This window comes from Egretta garzetta, unplaced genomic scaffold, assembly GCF_000687185.1.
Source record: "Egretta garzetta isolate BGI_Z169 unplaced genomic scaffold, ASM68718v1 scaffold560, whole genome shotgun sequence".
Taxonomy (NCBI): domain Eukaryota; kingdom Metazoa; phylum Chordata; class Aves; order Pelecaniformes; family Ardeidae; genus Egretta; species Egretta garzetta.
The window spans coordinates 1,446,179-1,456,089 of record NW_009258301.1 but is presented as its reverse complement, the minus strand read 5'-3'; the positions used below and the strand labels follow the sequence as shown (position 1 = coordinate 1,456,089).

Genomic DNA, 9,911 nt, shown 5'->3' with positions numbered 1-9,911 from the left:
AATGTTGTTTTAACCAACTGTCAAGACATTTATTAGCCACCTTATTGCATCAAATGCAAAAGGTAATTTGGCAGTTCTCGTCTCTGCTATTCCTAATAACAACAACAAAAAACCCAATTAAATTAAGTGGATAACTGTAGTTTATGGTGGGTATGCTTTTAGTAAACAAGCTTTGATTCTTCATTTAAGAAACAATAAAGCACTGGCCACTCTTTGATTCTTGTGCTAGATGTTTCTAATAGCCATACCCCCTAGGGAAGATTTTGCTGTAATGTTTGAAAAACGTAATGAAAAATGGGTTGTTATAAACTAAGATTTCCCTCCCTGCAAATGTTTTTCTTGAAACATCCATGGGAATTTAATATTCACTGTTTTTTTTCCTCAGTCTTGTATATTCTTGAATTGTCTTTTTTCCTCCATTTTCTCCGTTCTCAATCCTAGGTCCCCTTACAAAGAAACAGACAGATGATTTAGGTGATAATGACGGTGCTGAAGATGAAGGTATTTTTTTTGCCGCCAAACTGATTTGCATGACAAGGATCCCTGAAAATCTTTTTTCTCCCCTCTTTTTTTGACTTCTTGTCTTCTTTTGAAGAGTTTTTTTTTTTAATTCCCATTTTTGATGTGTTTTGTCTTCTTGCTTGTTGTTATACATATATATATATTTTTAATTTTTTAAAAGAAAGAATGTTGTTAAGTTCTACGTTTTGATACAAACCAGTAACGATATTTAAAAAGAAGGGGTTTTTGTTTTCTTGAAATGGACTTTTGATATGTTGCATCCCACCTTTTGACTGAATTTTGTCCATACTATTTAAACTAACACTCTTCTAAAGTTTCTCTGTACACCTTTTTGCATGTTTTCTAACCCTATGTATTTCACCGAGTACAAAGATGTTTCTTTTTTCACTGACTGATCTCAGTTTGATAAACGTACAAGATGTTGTGTTTATAAAAGGAAAAAATACAGCAAATTCTTAGAAAGTGTCTCTTAAGCAACTGAATTTCCCCAAATACAAAACCTTCGGCATTTACGTGTCTATGAACAAATATAAATCAATGCAGGGCTTCCCCACCTCCCTGTAGAAGAGAGGTAGCCCGATGATGGTAGGTAATATTTGCAGCTGGTGAGGCTCTGCGCAGCACCAGTGAATTCAGTGGAGCTGAGCCGGTGCCATCTAAAGGAATCTGACCTCTTTGGTTTTCTACAAGCACATGAAGATGCCTATCTGCTCGTGCTGACCCTTAGAAAACCCCATTACCAAGTAAAATCGGAAGTTTGAAATGTCAAGCATATTATTCTGTTTATGAATTATGTCTCTTAATAATATAAGCTATGCAGATTTGATATTTTTTCAGGGCTATGAAAATGGTAACGAGGGTGTCTTTCTCCTGAGCAGTCTCATCCCTTCAAGTTGATACGCTTCAAAATTCTGAATCTTAAACACATACAAAGTATATTTTATGGTCAATGAGTAAAATTACCATATAAGACTGGTAGAGTTGCTACTTGCTTCTCTTAATATCTGGGGGTTTCTTTTTGCCAGATACTAAGTTGAAGCTTCACTTGTGTGCTGCAAGGCTCTTAATTAAGACATTTTTCATCACACAGAACATTAACTGTTTTACTCAAACAGAAACGTGTAGTCTTATCACAAAAGATGAAGGCAGGCGCATACGAGCATTTAACTTCTTACCCAATAACTTTACAAATAGTCACATTTATACATGTCTGTTTCACGATCCTCTACTCAATGTGTATGGTAGGTGTATGAATGACAGCCCACCAGTTGGCCCGAAATTTGGAAGAACCACCTAACTGAAAATCTCCTTTGAAAGCTCTCATATTACTCAGAGCTAAGTATGATAATTCAGATCCACTTAGCTCTGTGAGGCCAAGTCCTTTTTCCATTAGTTCATGACAAAATATCGTAAGGGACGTTCTTGTGTCTTCTCCAAGACCTGTGATACTGAATTAGCCATTGTAAAAGTTACTCTTTTAACGATATGTTCTAAGAAACAGTTTGAAACCTGGGTTATTCATCCAGTGGACCTTAATGGCTCTCTTAAATTGCTGTATAATTGCCAAGACAGATGCTAATGGCTTAACGTTTGTTGAGTCCATCTCTGCTTAGCCACACTTAAAAGAGACTACTTAGTTTGCTAAAATTCAGCGGAGATTGGCTGCTATCAGAAAGCAGTTTAGTACGTAGGGCCAGGTGAGAGTAGGGATCTCTGTCTTTGGAGAACAAGCGTCCATGTCGGAGACAACCCATCTCCCACACTGACGACTGTAGGAGAGAGAGAGAGAGAGGAAGGCCTGTAAGAACACAGCAGTCAAGCTAGGGGGAAGAAACACATTTACAACATTAATAAATCTCTGTAATTTATAGGACTGGGATTAATTTTCTCTGGCATGCAAGTGACAGTTTTGTGCTCCTTTCCATGCCAATAGAAGAATGCAGGCAGTAATTAGACTTTCACTGCTTCCAAGAGTCACAGGGAGACAGGGCAAATTTAAATTTTTTATTATCAGCAGACACTGAAGGCTGCAGGAATGTCTGCTGGGTTGGTAGAAACCCTGTCTACTAAGGCCCTGCCTTTCACCATCCCTCAGCAGAGGAGCAGTAGCAGATGACCTGACCTGCATTTTGTCAACCTGCTCTTCTGCACGGGAGCTCTAGCACTTGGTGCATAGGCAGAACAGAAGGAGCTGCAAACTTCAAGTCATATGTGTTTGGGTATGAGTAGCAGGAAAGGAAGCTGCAAAGCAAAAAGCCACCTTTGCTGTCTAGATTTCTGCCAAGCTGCCCCTCAAACGCTTCACCTTTTGTAGTATGGTAGTTTTTACTCAATATAAAAATGTACAAATGAATAACTATGGACAAAATAAAAGAAATACTAAACTGAATGAATGATGAAGTTGGAATATTAGGGAAGCTGGGCTATACACGGTGAAAAACTGTCATACACCCATAGAATCCATAAACATAAACATCCATAAACGATGTCCAGTGATTTCTAAAATGCCCAGGATGGTCTCTGTATTAAGAAATTCAGAGCTCCCATGTCCATTGTATTATTACCTTTCCTGAAGAAAGATCTTTCCTAGCAGCTTCTTGGATCAAATGCCTGGAAAGTATTCTGTATTGTGCCACTCAAACATCAGAGTTTGATTAGAAAATGCCATTTTAAACCAGCGTGCAGTAATCCTACTCCCATCTGCTGCTGCATGTCACCACCACGGTGCTACGGTCCAAACCTTGCCAGCACAAGCACTGGAATCAGTAATCAAACTTGGATCCCTGGTATGTGCTGCAACGAGTAGACCAGGCTTAATTAGATCATTTTTCATTTTTGTTTTCAAAAGACCCAAAGGCAGTAGTGCACATTACCAGTTAATGATCTGCAAATTTGCTGTTTAAAAAATGAAGGTGTTTTCAGATTCTGAGCGTGAAATATGTGAAAAGTCAGAAATTACATAAATGTCTCTCTTTTTCTTTTCCCCAGTTTGGATGCATTTGTGTTTCTGCGTAACCCTTTCATGCCTACACTTGAAATTGCTTACCTGCTTTTCGGTAACGATTGAGCTATTTGAGCAGGCACCAAAACCAAGAGTGGCAAAAGCACCTGCAACCAGTGAGCACTGGGGCTTTTCCTTTTTATAGTAGTGGTGGATTTGCCGATTTGCTGACATGCAGGTAACCAAGGTCTCGTGTAGATGCAAGATTTAACTCTTAAGTTGCTCAGCAGTTGAATAAACTGAACCTTCCTCAGTCTAGAAATGAGGTTTGGTTTAAAAACAAGGAAAATATTTTAATCTTAATGTCTTATTTCAGACTTAATTTTGGTAAGGTAATAATTTAAGTTGATTTAATTTGCCTATAGCAAAAACCAGTGATTCTATGCATCCCTTAGTTGCCATATGCTAAAATCCTTAGCATGACTTAAAATACAGCACCACAAATCGTTAATGAGCCCATGTATGTACTCAGGGATCAGAACTGGACTTCTAGGTAGTTAGTGCTGTATGGAATATCCACAAAGGATTGCTCACAAATGAATTCTCCTCACCCACCAGTCTGTCATACACCCCTTACCTAGCGCATCAACCTGTCAATCTTAAATCCTTATTTAGTCTCCAATGCTCTCGGAGCGTCTCTCCGGTTTTAATGTATTCAGTCTCGCAGCATCCCTCTGCGATAGAGGAATGCTATTATTCCATTTTTAGAAATGAGGAATGCAGATGCTAAGTTTGAGGAACGTAGACACCATGTCCATGGTAAAGCAGGGAACGGAGGGTACATGCCTCGGAAGTGGGGTCTGCGCTGTAATTGCTAGATGTTTCTACTCACACTGTAATTGCTAGATGTGTCTACTCTTCCCTTCTCCATTCCTCTCTCCTGTGAAAAAGGAGACAGATTAGGAACAGATGTTGCTGTTTGTTCACAGGCTGTAACTGTGATGATTCTGATCATTTAGTCGGATGCTCTGTCTTACATGGGCTATTGGACCTCATTGACTGAAAGAAGCTCTTGGTCCGCTGCATATTTTAAATCAACACAAACAAAAATCTACTCAAATTTTAAATTGCTAATGATGCAGAATGCATCTGTAAATCCCTTCTTATGCTTAACAGACTGTAGCGTCATTGGCGCGAAAGAGCGCGTTTCGGAATCGAGGAGTTTCTCCAACAAACCCCATTGCTCCATTAGTATTAAAATAGAGTAGGTTGCTAAGTTTAGCGTTTCATCTGCTTTTCAGCCGTTGGGGTAAGAAATAGGGAGAGAAACAATCTAGTAGTCTGGCACTAGGTGTACACCTTCAGACTTCAGAGACCAGTAAACAACAGAACCCATTTGTCTACCTCGCAAAGCAACGTTGTGCTCCAGCCTTAATTACAGCCTGTAATGAGTTCCAGCCAGGCTGGAGGAGCACAGCTCTTACCGCTGTGAGTGAACTTGTTGGCTGATGCACATAGACACAGTCATGATTCCTGTTCATCCTGCCACCCTTTCGTGTAAGCTCTGTGATTCCAACTCCCGAGTACACATTCCAGTGTCGCTTGCATATTAGATTTTGCCGATGAGATTTTTCCCTTTTCACTGAGAACCTCAGTTCAGATTATATTGAATTTTTGCGCTGATGTTATTAATACTTGAAAATGTGCAGAGTAAAAATTCTGACAGACCTTTAATTTATGCATCTCTTTGGGGCTCTGTTATACTTTTAGCACTGCCAAGCATTGCTTGTACAGTGAAGAGTCTGTGAGCTTTTGCATTTCTAACCATCATCTTTTAATAATTTAAAATCACTGCCTACCTGGCTATTGAGGTCCTACTCTAATGAGAATCTGCTCCAGATGCTAACCTGTAAAAGCATAGGCCTTTTTAAATGTTAGACTATACCTATAGTCCTCCATCAGGATGGCAAATCACTTTGAGGTAAAGGTAGTTAAGTGTTCGAGAGTGCACAAAATGATTCACTGGTTTGACAGCTACAGAGACAAACAAGGGAGATAATTCTATTTGAAACTGGAAGGGTGCTGTATTTCAAAATATAAAACGTGTCCGAAACCTCACTGCCGCTCCTAGCAGAAGTTCAATAGTTACTTGGATAGCATCAGGACGCCTGGTTTTATATTTATCTGGTTTCAAGGCCAGGTTGGCCGGGGCTGTGAGCAACCTGATGTGGTTCAAGGTGTCCCTGCTCCTGCAGGGGGGTTGGGCTGGGTGGCCTCTAGGGGTCCCTTCCAACCCAAAACATTCTATGAGTCTATGTTTCTATGATATCACATGTTAAAAAGGTAGCATTAATTGATGTTTACTTATTAGCACTGAGAAGGGCACTAGCTGGTTACAATAGCAGTGCATCTATGAGGCATCTGATAGATTTGAACTGAAAGGTCAAATACTGTTAAAAGGCTTTTAAATGAGTAAGAGTTGCACTGATTGGTACCATGCTCTACTTAAATATTTTAGGACAAAAGCTCATGGAAGACATTCTATGCAAGGAACCCCCAGGTTTAACAGTAACCAATCTAAAAATTTTCCACTGTTCTTCTGCTGTTTCACGTTCAAAACCCGTGATTTACTTAATATCCTACACCAAAATGTCACCATTTTTTTATAGCATTTAGAAAAACACTTCTTGTGACATCTGTGCTAAACTAATTACATTTTTTGTGATATGTCGTCTCCAGGTAGGCTTTCTTCCTTCCCCATTTTGGTTGTTCCCTGCAAATTATACTTGTTAAATCATGTGGCCAATTCACATTGGCTTCAAATGACTGAAGCTATAATTATGTTTTGTTATACACAACAATTGTGACGGGTATTCAGTCAGCCCCGGTTCCCTGTTGTGTGGTGTAACGAACATAAAATAAAAGGCAGCCCCATTCCTAAATTGCCCGTAATGTGGTTAAGACCAGACATAAAAAGTAGATGCAACAAGCATTAGAAAGGTACAGAAGAGAGGAGACAACGGAAATTGTAGTAAGAAAGTTTGTGTACATGTCATATAAATAAGATCATTCTCTGCTATACAGTAAGACCTTACTTAAATGTTTTACAAACTCGCAATTTAAAGCCAAACACATCACAGCACTCAAAACTTAGCTTCTGTGTGAATAAAAACAGAACGGAGTTGAATTTGAGAAGGGTTTTGAACAGCACTTATCCTTGCATATATGTTTGAAAAGATCTATGTGTCTGCTTTTTAACTGAAGCAACACTTAATAAACTGCAACAAAAGGTACAGTACGCAGCTAAATTAAATCAGTACATAAACCTACACTTCTCGGCAGGCATCTCACATTTGCACCCCAGTTCTTCAGGCCTGTGCAGAATGAGCTACTTCCACAAATAACTGCTAATCAGCATCTGTGACTTAATTAATCTTGTTGAGAAAGTCTTCCCTGAGACCATTCTAGCAGAGGCACAGAAAGGACGGATAGCAGCTTGTAGGAAAAAATGAAAGACTTACCAAATCATTTAGAATCATAGAACCATGGAACGTTTTGGGTGGGAAGGGACCCCTAGAGGCCACCCAGCCCAACCCCCCCGCAGGAGCAGGGACACCTTGAACCACATCAGGTTGCTCACAGCCCCGGCCAACCTGGCCTGGAATGTTCCCAGGGATGGGGCCTCCACCCCCTCTTGGGGCAACCCCTGCCAGGCTTTCACCACCCTCAGTGTCAAGAAGGCCGCACTCAGCTCTGCCCGCAGCCTTCTCTTCTCCAGGCTGAACACCCCCAACTCTCCCAGCCTGGCCTCACAGCAGAGGGGCTCCATTTAGGGTCAGGTATTGAAAAGTACCTGAGCGCCAAAATCTCAATTATTTTCTTTGTTGCGTTGGACACTTAACTCCAATAAACCCTTGAAAAGTGCATCTTTCTGCCACTTTTGTCCCAATAGAGGGTTTTTCCTCACAGAGTATTTTCTCAGTCCTTCCTCCATTTTAATTTTCAGGGATGATAGTTTTCAGGGGGGAACACTTACTCTCTCTCAGGTAGGAATCCATTCTTGATTATGGTCTGAATTTTGCTCCCTTCCTTTGATCTTATTATTTAATAGCATCCCCTAGTTAATAACATCTGTACTTAAACAGTACTCTCCCAGCTGAATGTTTGCACCTTTCAAATATTCCGAGCTATAGGCTGCAGTTGATATGAAACCACTGACTGTAAGACCGAAACGTGGTAATCTCTCTTCCTCACATGAAGAGCTCCATAGCTTCTCTGTAATCCGTAGCCCAAAGTCCCGCTAGCCTCGGCTGAATACTGCATAACCCTGCAGATCTCTCCAGGACCAGATTACTGCCCGAAAAGCACGCAGCAGCCCAATTTTTCTTTTGTAGAAGGGATTTCTCTTAAGACTGATGACTTTGGCAAAGCAGCGTGAGGAAATTTCATACTGTATGTCATCTGCTCTGACATGGCATATAGGCAGAGCTGAAAATTAATCTTTCTTTATCTGTCTGTAATCTTTACAAGAATATTAGTAGTAGGAAATAACAAGAGTATGGTATAGAGAGAATTTACTCAGAGAATCGCTTCTTTATATGTCAGACTTTGCTCATGAACACACGCTTCCTTTCTCAGATAAAGGACACCTATTCCTTTCTAAATATCACGATATTATTTTCCAGATAAACAGGCCAGTACTACCAGCATTTCATTACGGCTCGCAGTTGGTGCTCCGTAATTCTATGTAATTTTAATTAAAGAAGAATTCTGAGACAGTCTCCCCCTGTGCTACCACCAAGCATACAATTAACTGTGTACCGTTTCTGCTGGGAACAGTCACACAGTGATCTGAGATTAATAATTTATTATTGCTTCCATATTTGTATCCAAAAAAAAAAAAAAGCATAGACTATGAACAAATGATCTACTGAAACCAGTATATGAATTTGAAAAGAGTTTTTCCTCTGTGTAGATTTTAAACCTCAGGAGCTCATAATTCCATCCTATGGAAAATGAAGATAAATAATCTCCTTAGCTTTACACTTTGAAAATTGCATGTTGGAAAGCTCTTACTATGTGCTTGAGCGAGGAAAGCAATACAAGCAATTTCACGCACAACCTTTCATCATCCTCTTGGTCTTGAATAAATGATTGTCCTCGCACTTCCAATATTGAAGATCCAATTTCTGATCTTGACTGTTCTGGCATCTTCTTTGAATTAGAATCAATATCAAAGTAATAATAGTAACTGGCTTTCTATAAACAGACACGTCGGTGCTGATTTTTTTCAGCAAACTCAAAAAGCAGGGCTTTTAGTGCAACTGCCCTCACCTGGTTGTCTTTACAGTCCTTCAGAAATGATTCAAACAATTCTGCAGAGAGCTTACCTGAAAGCATCTGGATAAGATTTCTCCACATCAAACTATTGAGCAATACATCTGAGGTTTCTTCAAATGCTGAAATGAGTTATCAGGGAAGTCACTTAAATACTCTCATAATGACAAAAAAATGGCTTCAGATCGGAATACGCAGTACGGTTCCTTATGGGGACGTTTTCATATGCTCTCTTGCTGTTGTCTGTCTTGATTTTTAGGAACTGTTATGGAATACTATGACTTGGGCAGTGGAAAAACACTCGGGTACCTAGTAAATGAGATTAACCCCCAATTTAATCCAGATGTAAATATTTAAATTTCCACTGTAGCTGATTTCTTTCCAGTCCAACAGAAAAAAATCCTTTAAAACCATATAATATCCTTCCGCTAACTGTTGCTTTGAATTGGTACTTAAGAACAACTTCCCTCACAAGGAGCAGGGGCGGTCAGATATTTAAAATTGTATTCCTAGTAGACGCATCAATTTGCAAATAGGACTATGGGGGGGTAGGGGGGGATACCCAAATCAGTGTCTTCATTAAAAAGATACTCAAAATAAAATGTCGTTATCTAATTCTGTTGTCTGAGAGAATGGCAGAGCTTCTAAGATTTAAAATTCTTACCTGCATTCAGTGTTACTTTTGAGAACCTTCAGTTGTGTCTGAACATAGGATGGGGATTTAGAAACATTGTTCCAGGCAGCAATTTTTTCCAATAATAACATACAGTCCTTTTCATTAATTTAGTGAAGTAAGAAGTACCCCTGCTCCCTAAACTTCAGGCTACCAGGTTACAAATAATACCCATCTGAGGTCCAGGTGTTCAACAACTTCCAGGTACTTAGTGAAAACTTGGACTTGAGACTTACCGAAAGACAGCTGTTTATACACCCTTTTTATAAATTATTGATCTTCCTGTACTGGAAGCCATCAACAGTTCATGTACGAGCAGAAATCTTGCTTATCTTAATATGGCAAATTGCCTTTCAGTGAACAGAAAGATGGGCCGAGCTTTCGGAAGCGTTCAGACTGCCTACAGGAGCTCACACTGATGTTCATAGACATTTTACA

General features: G+C 39.7%; 1 protein-coding gene across 1 annotated transcript in view; it reads left to right on the top strand.

The window, feature by feature from the left end:
- Nucleotides 1-449: 449 nt before the first annotated feature.
- Nucleotides 450-9,911, top strand: part of NLGN1 (neuroligin 1) — a 220,207-nt gene continuing 210,745 nt past the window's right edge. The window contains exon 1 of the mRNA XM_009638758.2: nucleotides 450-501. The gene's annotated coding sequence lies outside the window, so the exon portion shown is untranslated. The remainder of the gene's footprint in view (nucleotides 502-9,911) is intronic.